The 15,162-nt window shown below is 37.1% G+C and overlaps 1 protein-coding gene across 1 annotated transcript in view; it reads left to right on the top strand.

Moving 5' to 3' along the window:
• The window catches only part of LRP1B (LDL receptor related protein 1B), a 368,685-nt gene that overhangs the window by 121,885 nt on the left and 231,638 nt on the right, over window positions 1-15,162 (top strand). The gene's annotated exons all lie outside the window — the stretch shown is intronic.

Raw genomic sequence — 15,162 nt, 5'->3', positions numbered from 1 at the left:
AAAGCTGGGAATTTAGGGGGCAAAAAAAAAAAAAAAAAAAGGTAGAATGGGTCTTCTTTTACCCTTTTACTCTGGTCACAGATATAAAGAAAGAATATAAAGAAATTTCAATATTTCAAAAAGAAACCTTGTGCAAGTGGAACAATCTCAATCTTCAGCTTTATCGTACAAGTGTTCAGTGCTCTTGGGAAACTGTGGTACATCTATTATTAGTATTTAAATTGGAATATTAATATTTTGATTGGAATATTTACTGTAACCAGTGATGTGGCAGTGGTTTTGTGGGAGAACACACAGAGAGCCAGTGCATTTTTCTCTTGTAGCAAGTGCACGTTCTTGAAAACTGAACTTTGCCTCCTGCATGTAAAAACTAACAGGATCTCACCAAAAATTTAAACAAGGATTTATGAGCACAAGGCTGTTGAGTTGTAAAATCTAAGTCCCTTGGAGAGAATCCTTTGTACAGAAATATGTCTGGGGAAAGGTGAAACCAAAGAACCTACAACAATGTTTGATAAAACCAAGCAGCTTGCCTTAATTACAGCAGCTGCCACTGTGGCTCTGTGGTATTGCCTGTAGCAGAGCCCTAAAACCTTGACCAGAAATGTAGAGGAGGTTTTCATAAAACCTTACCAAAACTCAGCTTTTATCAAGTTTTCTAGACAGAAGGTAGAACTGAGCACTTTGTGTTTCTAAAATCTTGGGGCGTGTCACAGACACAGGGAGTCCTCCTCGCCTTCTGCAGCACATCAGCTTAATTCTGCATGAGCCAAATGAGGTTATTTTGAGGTTTATACTCAATAGAGTTATAAATTATTTTGTGTCAATGCAGGGCTTGGGAAATGAAAGCAAATATTTGCTGTACCTGGCAAACCAGGTAGTGCCAATACATCTCTGTCTCCTGTGGTGTGTTTAAGCTCCAGGCACGCTGCCTGCTCTGTGTTTAGTAAAGACCCAGCTATAAACAGATGGGGAAGGCACAGGTGTAAGCTCTAAAAAAACACTGATTTTTCTTCCTGGTTTTATACTTGTCAGTTTTGTGAGCTCACTGCTCTACACTTCAACATCCCCACCTCTAAAAATACCGTCCTGTTGCTGAGTGCTTTGAGAAGGATGACAATTAATGAGTATTTGTTACGAATGACTGATTAGTGATGGGATTTCTATTAGGAAAACCTGCAAAGAGGCTTAATAATATCATCCTTTTCAGTCCTTTTACCCTCTGAATTTCTTAGCTTTCTTGGATCACTGACTTTGTTATGTGACATCAGAGAATGCATTTGAAAAACAACTGCTAATAAAGCACATCTGTATGCTGCTCTTATGGCTTCCATTTCTGTGCTTCAAACAGAATGTGTTCCCATTCAAACTGAAACAAAGATTAATGAACATCTCATGATGTCCAGTGATCTGTTATGAGAATGGAAGAGCTTTATGTCCAATTATTTATTTCTATAAATAGCTGGTGTTTTCACAGATATATGATGGCAGTGTGCAATTTAAAACATCCTGAGCATTGATTTGAAGCAGCTTATCTGTTTCTGGACATGAGGATAACTGGATAGCCTTAACAGATTAGGAAAACACAAAATAAACACCACAGCTACTGCCCTTCTGAGCTGCTTCCTTCAGTTTAGGCTGCTCCTAAGTGTGAGGAGTAAGGAATAACCTGATATCTGGGATATCTAGCATCAAAATTGGTTGGGCTTTTTTGTTTGTTTACAAAGAATGTTGAATCATTTTTCTCTCTTAGCACTTCAGAAGTCGAGGTGATAGGGAGAACTTTTTCTGTCCTGCAAAAGATTTTCTCTTCTATTTTGAGGTGAACCTGGGAACTTTCACAGTTACCATGAAAAAAGAAACATCCCGGGAAAACCACAGCCACAGGAGATCCTCATGTAATGTCTGCTACTTCCAAATTCAAGGATCTGCACTCCTCCAACACACCAGACAAGTGTTTAGCCACCAAATATTATCTTTTTGAAGCTTTTTTTCAATGTGTAAATAAATAATTTTCACTAGAGTAGTGAGGAGGAACTTTTTGTCTCTCTCATACCTGGCTTTATTGATTTTATCCTCTCTTCTGTTTTAAATAGCAATAGAAAAGTTTCAAAAGGAAATGTTGGGCCAGGTTCTCTGATGTAGAATTAGGTACATGGAGATTTGAAGAACTCATCAAGTCAGTAACAGATTTATCCCAGCCCTTGGGGTATCTGGTACACTCTGCTGCCCTCCCACCAGAAAACTTCATATGATGTTGAAATCACTGCTTGATAAAATATTGCACCAAAATTCCTAATGCAGAGCAATTAACCAATAAACAACAAAAAAAAAAGCCCCGCTCTCTCCAGTAAATAATTCTTTTTGATTGAATTTTTCCTCACCTTGGAACTATCCTTACAACTTCAGCTGTTATTTAGACACTAAGGAGAGTGCTGCCTTTTCCTAGACGTGTTCAACAGCACGATGCTCAGATGGCAATTTATTTCCTGTTTACAGCTGTCTGATGCTTGCAGATTAGATGTTCCAGCCTGGGCTTTGAGTGGCAGAGTTTTGGGAGCATGTGTTGAACATACTCTGACTTATTTAATTGAGTTCAGCTCATAGCACAGCCTCAATTACTAGTTTAATTAAGAAGAAGAAGAAAATAAAAATGAAGAAAAGGAACCAAATAAGAGCAGAAAGGATGGAGTTTTGCATTATAATTGAGTGGAGCTTCTGTGTTCAGAGTTCCTGGGGTTCATCACTTGTGTGGTGAGACCTTTTCTGACTTAATGGGGGTGAGGACGGGATCTCAGTGACTTGGGAAGCAATAAGGATTTCCAAAACGAACTGAATCCCCGGGGTTTATCCTTTTTATTGGTGTAGGTTTCACAGAGATTTGGGCACCATCTGATCTGCTGTGCTGATTGTCACTGCTGCTGTCTGCCCATTATGCTTTGACAAGTAAGCACCTCCCTTGCCAGGTACCATCAAGAATCAGGTTGAATCAAGCAATTACTGCTTGCTGAACACAGGAACATCTTTTAAGGAATATAAAATAGTATCCTTACTGCTCTTCAGTCTCCCCTCTTTTGGAATAAAATGTGAAAAGACCAGGAGCAGATCTTTTAATAAGGTAAGGAAGGAAATGACTGCTCTGCAGCAGGTGGTGACTGTGTGTCCCAACCCAAGCTATCTCCTGGCTCTTCACAGAGAGCAGTGAGGAATGTGAGTGATGATAAAGTGCTGCAGGTTGTAAGATTATTCACTGGGGGTGTGTCAGAGGAGGACAATTATGTTGAAATAAAGCGAGTGGAAGAAAGCCCCAAGTTAATCTGTGCTCCCTTCACCTCAGGCTGATTAGAGTAAATTAACTTCTGTTGCAGGTAATATGCAAAGTAGGTATTAATTATATTTCTGGCATCAGACAAAAATAATGCGAAAAATATGTTTTGTTAGTGATGCCTGTAGATTATTGCTTTTATCCTGTAAGGCAAGCAGACAGGCAGTGCCCTGCTCCCCTCCAAACCCCACCAGGCTGTTTGCTGATCCACTCTGTGCTCATGTCAGTGTGCATCAGTTTTGTCTAAAAATAAAGAAGTCAAGCCCTCCTGACAGGTAGGCACACCATGATGTGCTTTCAGGCTGTCTGCTGCAAAGGGAGTCTTCTCCTCACACTGTATCAGGTGTTTTAATAAAAGCATTTCCATCAATACCTCTTGGGCTGCACATGCAGCTGCCTGCCTTGTGTAGCTTCACCTCCTTTCCTGCTGCCACTCAGTACATGAGATATCAGGTACTCAGCATTTGTATTGGGGTTTATATTGTTTCTTCTTCTCCTAAAATGAGATAATTAGTTAATTAATAAAACTCATAAGTTAAGCAGCTCTAAAATGCAACTCCACTCATCACTATGTGTCTGGTGGCCTGGAGACTTGAGGAGCAGTGCTACTTTGAGCAAGGAAAAAGTGATTTAGTGACCACTGACGTGGCCACAAGCTTGTGAGACTTAGTGGTATGAATCATAAATATGTTAGAATTCCATTTTTCATAGAGTGTTAATGACATCAGCCATAATTTAGTTCTTTGAGTTCTGAAATTGTCTTAGAATTGAAAATAAAATCGGTGAGATAGTGTGGATGGCTCAGCTCTCAGTTCATGCTGGCATAACCTAACTGCTTTGCACATTAATATAATCCTATGCTTGGCCAGAAAAGTATTTTTATTTTATTTTTCCTGCAATCTTTCCTTCTTTTTTTTTTTTTTTTCATTTTAGTAATTTTCAGAAATTGTCTTCCTATCTAATTCTGTGTGTGGTAGGTTGAAATTTGAAACATTATTACAGAGATGATGTATGCAGCCTTCACTAGGGTGTACAAATCCTCCCTTTTTTCTCCTCATTCTGCTTAGAGCAGGGGCTGCTAATACAGCTCGACATTTCTGGTGTTTCAGAAGAGTAATCAGGAAGTAGATTTGTTTGCTGGCTTCAAAATTGCTCATGAAATTCCCTCTCTGAATAGGAAAATCCAGGAATGGGTTCATTGTGCATTGCAGAAAACGTGGGATGGGGTGGTACCTTGTGTCCCATCCCTCAGAAACATGGACAGCCCAGAGTGGAGCAGGGCAGGAGGGGAAGTGCTAAAGTCCCCTTTATTTTTATTTTCTGTTAATAATTTATGATTTGTGACTTTCTGGAATTCTTTCCATGCTGAACATGCTGTAGCTCCATGCTTTTATTCTAGAGAGCAAGGAGTCACAATCTCACAGCAGAAAATGTCTGATTGATATGGATAGAGAGAGAGATAGATAGATAGATAGATAGATAGATAGATAGATAGATAGATAACCCAATAATCCCCTGAAATAATATTTATTTTGTTGTTGACTATCTTGCTGAATTTTTCCCATGGTTTTGTGGGTTCTCTGGGGGGAGACAGGGAATTTATTTTATTTCTATCTTCGTTCATTTGATTTCAGCTAATCCCTTCATCATTTCTGTAAACAAAACATAGTTTTGTGCTACCACATTTTGCCAACTGCTTTAAAAATTTATATAAATGGTGTGTTTGGAGCAGAAGTGGATGCTGTGCCTCTGGATCAGCTGACAGCCTCTTTAATCCCACAATTCCCACGTTGCTTCTTGCAGCCTCTTATTTAATTCATTACTTATGTTCAAAACTCTGTAACAAGCACAGTGAGTGTATTACATATATGGCTTTTCTATAAAGTACTTTGTCATGCCAGCACAGCTTTTCACTGTTCTTGAAATGATACAAACTTCATGTGGAAAATAGCAGCAGATAATTCAGTAAACAAGGGTTATTCAAATGATCCGCTCAAATGAAAAGGGAAATTGCAAACCAATGACAGAAATAAATAAATATATTCATATTTATCACTTTGAACATCAAAATACAGAACCTCCAGCAATTTACTGTTGCAGTCTGGTCAGTATCTACATATTATTGCATACCACCACATACTGAAACATTTTTGTCTTTATATTCTTCTAGGCACTCAGTAAGTCTTTTAGGAAAATCTGTGAAAATATTTGCTAACTAGAGCCAAAAGCAGGAACTCTTTTTGACAATTATTTGTACAAGTTCTTGGCCACAGTAGAAATTTATTAAGCAATGTGGCAGATCATCAATGGGCTCTCAGTTGGGGAACCTTTGGAAGTCAAAATGGAAATACTTCTGTTGTTTATATATTTGTGTTACAAATCAGCACTCATTGGCCTTAAATCTTGAATATATGCACAGTTTTCTAGCAGCTGCATATTAGTTCTAGTAATTAGGCACTAATTACTAGTGGTATTATAAATAATTCTGCCTTCCCACTAGGCCTTGATGCTGTAAATTAAAGGTTAAGAGATCAAGAATAGAGTAATAACAACAAAAGCACAAGAACCTTCTCCATGGTGGAATAAAGCAAATTTTGTTGACACTTAACTGAAATTGAATTCTGTTTTGTAGCACCTTAAGAAAAAATATCATGAAGATGTAGAATCTATGATCTCAGAAGAGATAAAACAATGCAAATACAATACTTCCAACCCAATTTCAAATATTACAGTTCTGTATAAATCCTGCTTTGCTTTTTCTTTCTACTAACTTGATAATTTGTTAATCTATGACCTTTGTTTCAGATAAGACTTTGGTTTGGGGTTTGGGTTTTTTCATAATTTGCAAGTAAAATTTTGGGGAGAAAATGACTCATTTACTCAGTAGTTAATGAGGAAGCCAAACTGCCTATTTTTCACTTACTTTTGACTTACTGTCAAACACCAGGATGAGACATGGAATCAAGTAATTCCCTTTTTGCTGACATTAAATAAGGCTCCATTTAGGAATTTGTAGTGGGAGGATTTGCAGCTCTGAGTCCTGCACAGAGATGTGCCATCACTGAGCCTGCTGTGGGCCAGCAGCATCCAAACCAACCTCTGCAGCAGAAAATGGTTGATCAGAAACTCAAGATGTAAGTTCTAATATTCACTTCAGAACTTAATGCTTTACAAAAAAAAAAAAAAAACCAACAAAAAAACAAAAAACCCACAAACATTAAAGAACAGAGATTCCTAAACAGAAACATCGAAGTGCTGGATGAGAATCTTGTTTTTATTTCATTTTGTTCAGGTATAGTTTGGGTAGATACTTCTTTTTTTCTTGGTGAGCCCTGAGTATTTCTCATTGCTGTTCACCACTAGAATCATCAATTGAATTGGAATAATTCCCTAACCTGCAAAGTTTACTGTGTCATCCCAAAGGAAAGCCAGGATACAAATCAGTTCTGTGCATTGCTGCCAGGGACAGGCTATTTTCTGTTCTGCACTGTGATAAATAGCCTTTGGCACAATTTAAACCAGCTTAAGGATTTATTGTGTTAGTAGTGTTTGCTTGTGGAGATCAAATATTAAATGTTTTTTCTCCTCTTTGGCATGAGGTAAGATCATTTACATGTATAAACTTGAAGTAATTTTTTATACAAATTAGAATTTACCTATGTATTTTAAATATAAATTTCAGGTGTAATTTTTTTGTCAGAATAGTTTTTTTTACAGCTTCACCCATTTCTTCATCCAAGATCATCTTCAGCTTCAATGTCATTGATTATAAATAATGACTTACATCTAACCAAGAGCTTTGAGAGCAGGGGCTCTGAGGGATGTGCCAGCACAGTTGCTTCTCACAACATTCCCAGTGTGACTTTTCCAAAATGCAAAAAAAACCCAAAAACCCAAAAAACAAAAAACCCACCCCAACCAACCAAAAAGCCAAAGCCAAAATAAACAAAACAACAAAATGAAAGCAACAACAAAAAACCAAACAAACAAAAAAAATCCCCCAAAACACACCTTAGATGAGAAAGAAAGACTAACCCATCATCCAGCAGCAGTTCTCACAGCAAACCTGCCAGCTTCCAGCAGTGTGCAGTGTTGGGATTTTCAGAGTTGGAAACATCATTGCATTAATAGTCACAGATATATCCTTCCTTGAATTTACTGGGAAAAAAAAAAAATCCCATCCCTTCTGTTGTCTGCTAACTCATCATATGCTAACTCATCATAACTTAAAATCACGTTTTCTGGGTCTGAAGCCTTTGGGATCTAAAGTCTAATGTAATCCTGGCCTTTCTGCAGATCTGCCTGGGAAGGAGCTCTGAGATTCCTAAAGCTTGCAAACTGTGGATTTTTGATTAATTTAATGTAATCCTACATAATGATGATTATTGTAGCATTTTCTGCATAAGATGGATGAGACAGGTTCTCAAATGCCAGCTATTACTGACATTTAATCTGTTATAGGTCATCAAATACCAAGGTGGAAGAACTGTTTTAATTTATTTTTTCTCATTAATAATACATTTAAAAGAAATTAGTATTGCAAAAATGTTTCCTTTTTCATTGCTTGTCACTAAGTGGAAAAAGTTGGTTGACAGAAATCACATAGTTGAAGACAAAGCATCCTATATTGTGATTGATGCTGGTGGTGTGGAAAACATAATTTTAAATCCCTGACAAACTGAGTGGGCCCATTTTCCACATTTCACAGTGCCAAATGCTCCATCCAACCATCATTTCTCAGACTGGGTTGAAAAGGCCATGTCTCAAATTCTGGGAAGAAAAAGGCCCTGGAGAAGTGAGGCCGTGTTTGGGAAATGATGGCCTCCTGTGTCTAGACAGTCATTTTTAAACAAGGAGTTGCTGCTTGTCCTGATTTGCTCTGAGCCTGAGCTTAGCTCTAGGACAAAAGTTAAACCTTCCAAACTCCACACTGCTTTAGCCTGAAGCTCCTCAGGCTGCAAGTCAAACACAATTTCAATGATCTTCTTTATTTCTACCTTTATTCTCTTACAATCACTGAACAATTAATGAAAACTTTCTCCCTTCTTCCCCCCCAAAAAAATCCTATTTTAAAAAGCAATTTTTAATATTGTCACTTTTCAACTAAGGGAAAAGGTTATTTATTAAGTGGAAGAAGCAATAGAGTCTGACTGCACGTAATAATATCTTGTGAAAATTAAATACCTTCAGGAAAAGTGCTACATTTATTTCTTCTGTGAAAGAGCTTCGGTACAATGGTAAGGAAATCTTTGAAAATAAGTGTATGAATATGTGTATTCTGCTCTGTACATAAATGAGTGCTTGTAAAGAGTATAAAAGGTCACATGGCACCATTTTGATGCTCCAGAAATCATTCAAAGTAGAATAATCAAAAATTGCACATTAAAATACATATCTCGAGTTGAGTTTGAAGGATTACAAATATATCAGGCCCTGAGTTGCCAATGAAGAAAGATAATTTTTCATTTTCTATGGAAAAATTATTTCCCTGCATCTTGTACATCTGGTAAAGCAGTGGAAATGAACCATCTTACCCTCAAAAATAAGTACTCAGGATAATCCTAGAACTATTCATCATCATGTTCCAGATTTCAGTATCTCTGACATCAGTGTGTGCATGGGTTGAATGTAAACACATACTTTGTAACTATATAAAATCTGCTAAGTATTTTCTTTACTTTAGGGGGGATTTTTATCTGTTTTTTAAAAATATGACAGAGATTTCATGGTATTTGGATGTCACATTAAAAGTCTACTTAAATGTTGATATAAAGCCATATAACATAAACTTGTTTATAAAATATTTTTTTTAGTGGATCAGTACATCGATTTGGCACAGCTGGTTTGTGATAAAATGGGAATAATCAATGTTTCTTCATTTCTATTCTAATTGACGAGCTTGTAGTAACACATGGGGAAACACACTTAGTCTGAAAGGACTCTAATTCAAATTTCTGCATCTGAATCCTTACATTTTCAGATAAAGGGCAGTAATCTGATAAATAAATACTGATATTCAGTGTCCTTAATGAATCCAGGAATACATCTGCAATGTGTCTTTCCTTTCAAACTGACAGTTATTAAAGCTTTGCATGCAGTTATGGAAAAAACATGTGGCTGAGAAGGTAATATTTGATTTACCTACTAAAATTTTATATTGGGAATACATTTTGAAAATTCAGAGAATATGCTTTTTATTCAGAAAAATTACTTTCTCCACAAAGTTATTCAAGGTAATTAAATGAATTTAATGAAAAGATACTGAATTGTGTGTAGACAGAAAACAGGTTTAAGCAAGTATAAATTTGATACATTCTAAGGGATGCATTTTTTCAAGAGTACATCCCATTGCTGTATTCTTGATATGAGAAAAAAAAAAAAAGCAAAAACAACCAGACAACTCTTGTGATGAGAGTGTAAGACAAACTTTCTCTGCAATTTTATCCACAAGCAAAACCTATGAACTGAACTTCCATTTCTCTGTGTGTTTGCTTTATTGCTGTTATAGTCTAGATGTGTTGTTTTTGTTTTTTTTTTTTTTAGCATGTACAGCCATAACTACTCATAAATGGAGCAAGAAATAGAATATGGTAAGATTAATATGGGTTTATTACATATTTACTCTGCATAGGAAGAAGTAGAGGTTGTGTGAGAAAATTGCAGCTGTGACAAAATATCATTAGACAGAAACTCAACTGTACATCTTTTTATCCTGCATCATTCCTGCAGGACCCAGAGATGGTAGATAAGTGCACAGGAGAGACATCTGCACTCTCACTCTGCAGAAAAAGCATATTTGGGTGGAAAAAGGAGGGGGCAAACACCTTTAAGGGTTATTATGAACTCTAAATATGTGCATTTGATTGACATCCCTAAGAAAAATAAAGTGAAGGCTTTTATACCCTCTGCAGCAGAAGGGATCAAACTTGAAGAACACGATGCAGGATTGCTAAAACAATTGTGGAGTACAGTCACAACAATGTAATAAACAACCATCCTGAATTATCAAATTACATTCACTTTATAACACCTGAAAATTCATATTTCTGTGTCTAAGGAAATGAGGGGCTGGGGAGGGACCTGTTGATGGCAAACCAGTTTAGCTTTCTAACAGGCATATTTTTATAGACGGACAATGGATAGTTTAAACAGAAACAAACAAACAAAAAATTATGACAACTTGTATTTTCTTTAGCAGTGAACCAGACTGGCTCTGTTTTTAATCCATCCCCAAATTCTCAGCTACTTTCCCCGTTTGCTGTTCAGGCCGCCACCCCCGTTGCTGCAAATAAGAAAACTTTTGTTTGAATTGGCGATTTCCCAGTAAAGAGAATTGTATTTCATTACAAATATCCCCCCTAAGGGTTGAGTTTTGCTGATTTTTGCCTGTTGTTGTGCAGCAGGCAGTGAGTGGAGCTGGGCTCTGTGTGCTGAGAATGAGTTGTCTGACTGGGTTTTACTTTTATCTGCAGCTCGACCCTGTGCTGCTTCCTGCGTGGCACTAAATCTGCAGCTCTCTAGGAGAAGAAACCATTATTATTTTACTCACAGGCACTCATTGCTAGATTTCCAAAATGCCAGGAACATTTGGAACATATGTCCTCCTTTACACTGCAGAAATCACAGAGGAACTTTAATAGAATTTCAGTCCCATGAAGCACAAAAACATCCACTCAATATTTCCTTCCAATATCAGTTACAAAAAAAAATAAGGCACATTGCTGGAGAGCCAAAGAGTTTCCAGCCTCCTAAAATAGTTTGGGAAATTCCTGTAGGGACAGGAGATGGGTGCTGCATTGTGCTGGAAAGAAGTAGAGGAAGGAGAAACCCCAATACCCAAATCCAGTGGTGTTTCAGTTCCTCCCCTGGGGAAAAAATTCCCATTGTCCCAACCCTGAGAATTGCTTTCCATGTGTGTGAGTTCTAGCAAAGAGTGGTTTGAAGTTCCTAAAATCTGTCTGAGACACTGAGGGCCATGGATCATTTAATACAAAAAATGGGCCAAATCTAAGGGTGGCTGATGCTTTAGATGTGGATGAAAAAAGAAAACTGCTGAACCCAGAAACCAAACTAAACATCACCCGAGGTAAAAATACTACTGAACCATGCTATGAAGCTTATTATTAATTAAATGTGATGTAAACTAAATCAAATCACATTCTTTTTTTTTTTTTCTTTTTTTTTCTTTTTTTTTTTTTTTTCTTTTTTTTTTTTTTTAATGCAGTAGAAATCAGACACAGGATTGTGTGGCAGTCCCCTTCTGAGAATCCAGTCAGTCAATCACATCATACCACAGGCTGTAAGAGAACCCCACGGGGTTTTTTTACACAGTCCTTTTAATTAGCTGCTTGATCACCTCCTCTGAAGAAGGTTCCTTGTTCACCACAGTCCCCATAATTTTAGTTATCTATTTGTCCTACAGTAAATCTGGCTGGTGCCACTCAATGCCAATGCTGTTCTCATTATGTTTTATACCAATTAAATTGCACAGCATTTCTGTTAATTCTAAATCAAACTTTTTTTCCTACTTCATAATGCTGCTCCTAAATTGACAAAAAAGCCTCTTTTTGTGACTTGTTCATTATGCCAAGTTCAAATGAATATCTTCAGTTGGCTTCTGTCTTGAAAATTACCCTCTCAGTGCAATTTCTGAAAATTAAACCCTGTCCTATCTACTCATCGCTCCTGTTGAGGTATGCTAGGAATTTTTTTAAGTTTATCCTAGTTAGGTCTTGTCCACAGCAGTAACTCTGCCTAAGAAAACATCCTCTTTTTCTATATATAATTTACTCTTTTGCTTCCTATAATATGTCATAGGTTTTTTGTCTCGGAGTTCCAGAATTAGGCATTTTTGCCCCCCAAACTCTGATTGTGCTGTAGAGTGTTTGGCATCTTAGGTGCATTAGAAATTAGCAGTTTTCAGTCATGTAATTGCTTTACAGGGAAGACAATTCTGTCTCAGCTAATTAAAAAGGTGGATTATGAATGAGGTGACTGAAAGCTTGGAAAACAAAAGGAAGTGACAAGACAGAAGGTTCTGGACAAAACCAGCGGTGATAAGGGGTTTGGCAGCTGAACTAAGGCAATAACTATCCTACAGATAAATGTGTCTGTAAGGAAAGAACATCAGACCTTTTGAGGCCCTCTTTACAAATATTTGAGTCTTGATAATGAAGGACAGATGAATTTGTGACCACTGGTGTGAGAGTAGGGACTGGGAAGTTACTGTCGCTTTTGTCTCATGGCAGCATTCTTTACTTTTTGAATTAGTTCTATTTGGTAACATTTATTGCTATTTTTAGTCAGTGGGTTAGTCAGGGAGGATATTTTAAAAGGCTGGAGAGCTGCTGTTGCTCAGGTGTGGATGAAATAGTTAGTCCCTGTGTATTTATTCCTAGTTGGAACCAAACTCTCTAGAAAATCTCCAGCCATAACATTTTAAGAAATTGTTAGACTGAGGAGGGATCATGTAATAGCTGGGGAGAGGATGAGTTTATACCAGCAGTGTAATAGCTGTGAAAATAGCAAATGTCATCCAGGGGTGCTGAATCTCCAGCTGATGCAGGGAGGTTGCTGGGCCATTGTGCAGACCCCAGTGAACTCCACTCTGGAACAGCAAACCCAGTGCTGGCCATGCTTGTTCAATCACTGACCTAAAATTGGAGGAACTGCACAGAAGGGCAACAGAAAGAGCCTGTCTGACAAGAGGAGGGAGTCTGCCTTCCCTTGCTTATCTCTAGCTGCTAGGCAGAGGGAAAGAATTTGATTTCCATCTAGAAATATCTCTGGAGAGGAGGACAGGTGAAAACAGCTGTTTGAGCCAAATAAGCTGCTGCAGAAATCAGTCTGTGTAATTCAGCCTGGAAGATATCACCATTAGTTACTAAATGTAGATTCCTAACTGCTGGAACCACAGTGAAACCATTCTGGAAGAGTCAAAAACAACTGAATACTTTTATGAGCTTAAATGCCTGCAAAGCACCAGGACTTGAAGAAGAAGATTCCCCTTTTAGTTGTTGTTTAACTACAGGCAGAATTCAGCTTTCAAAAGACAACATGCCTTAATAACATGCAGTTTATTGCCAGCTTTCACTGTTGCAGCAGCCTCAGTCAGCACGCTCATGGGCAGTGTCAGGGAATGAAGGCTGTGCTGAACTCAGCTCTCCCTGCCAGAGCCTGTCCCCCAGGTCAGCCCAGTGCCCTCAGCCTGGGCTCTGCAGAGACAAGCACAGGGGCACTTTTCCTCCCAAAATTGCTCTGTGGATGGATAAAATATTTCATTGCCCTCTGCTGAAAATGGAGAGAGAAACCCAGCACTATTTGTGAGAAGAAAAATTAGCCTTGAGGTGAAATAAATACTGTACAGTGCATCCTTTAGAGCTCCCAAGGCAAAGGAAATACAGTGTAATTGTGGGTCAACTTCTAGTGTTAGAAATGCAGTTCTGGTTTAAATCTCACTTTAAAAATCTACATTAGTCTTTAAATACAGAATTGCATTTCAAGATTATACAGTAAAGTGTTTAATTTTCTTAATTTAATTTTCAAATCACTTTGATTATTCAGCAGTATTCAGGCAACTACTTTCTTGTTCTGTCTTTTACCTCTTTAATTATAAAGTTTCATGGTTGTCAGTCTCCAGGAGAAGAATAATGATTTTTAGAATAAAAAGAGTGACATTTACACATGAAGTCATGATAACTTGCACAAATGATGTTATTGTAAGACAGATATTGAGGAAAAAATAAATGACCTCCCTATTCCAGAAATCCTCTTAAATTCTTAAATATTCTTAATTCTTGGATATTCCTTATTGGATCTATTATTGAGAAACATTTTATTTCTTATCTGATCTGAAATTATATTCTCATGGTAAATAGCTAATAGTTGTTTTTTTTTTTTAACTTGCATTTTAATCTGTAGAAATGTTAAATTATTAATAAAACTGAACATTCTGCAGTAGAGTCAGCCTGAAGTCAAACTTCAGGTCTTTGTAACTCCTGTGTGTTTGGATGTGTATTTACTTACATGTCTGTGTATTTATGTATCTCTGTATATGTGAGTGTCTGATCACAGCAAACCCAGCTGGTTCTATGATTCCAAAATGAGCTTTATTTGAATTATTGAATCTTGAGGTACAAAGTTCCATTAAATAACATAAATCAAATCCCCAGAAGTACAGATTGTAGTCTGGAATACATGTAACGTTTTAACAACTTATTTTAAATATATATAGGTGTTGGCCTTGTTATTTCTGATGATATGAATACATACATAAATAAGTGCATATACTGCTATATACACACTTTTTTTTTTTTTCCTTTCTGTTTTCATTCCAAATTACTTTTGCATTTCAGGCATGATTTTTCCTTTGCAAATATTCTGTGCTATGGACATTTTGATTTATATAGACCTGAATGTTAAGTGTGTGTTTTTAAATATATTCTTAGAGTACAGCTGGGATTAAGAATGACAGTGAAGGACAGAACAGGAATTCAGAATTATTTTGATAAATAGAAATCCCTGTCAGGAATGGAGTTATCCCTCAGGAATGTTGTAGGTAAAGTTTATTCTGCCTTATGGCCTGGTGATGGACTACACGACCTTTCAAATTCTCCTCCAGCCCTATTTTATGATTTTGAGATCAATTCATTTTGGCATTTGACAGATCCTGCACATAGACTCTAGATTAATCCAGTGGCTTTACTTTAAAAAAGTTTTTGTGGTTTTATTTTTATTTTTTTTCAATTTTTGCACTTGAAACACTTTAACTACCTCTAAAATGTAGTCTTACTTGTTTGAAGACTAAAAATAAAGGATATGGGTTTCATTCTGCTGTT

This window comes from Sturnus vulgaris, chromosome 7 (assembly GCF_052056855.1).
Source record: "Sturnus vulgaris isolate bStuVul1 chromosome 7, bStuVul1.hap1, whole genome shotgun sequence".
Taxonomy (NCBI): domain Eukaryota; kingdom Metazoa; phylum Chordata; class Aves; order Passeriformes; family Sturnidae; genus Sturnus; species Sturnus vulgaris.
This window is presented reverse-complemented; position numbering and strand designations above follow the sequence as displayed.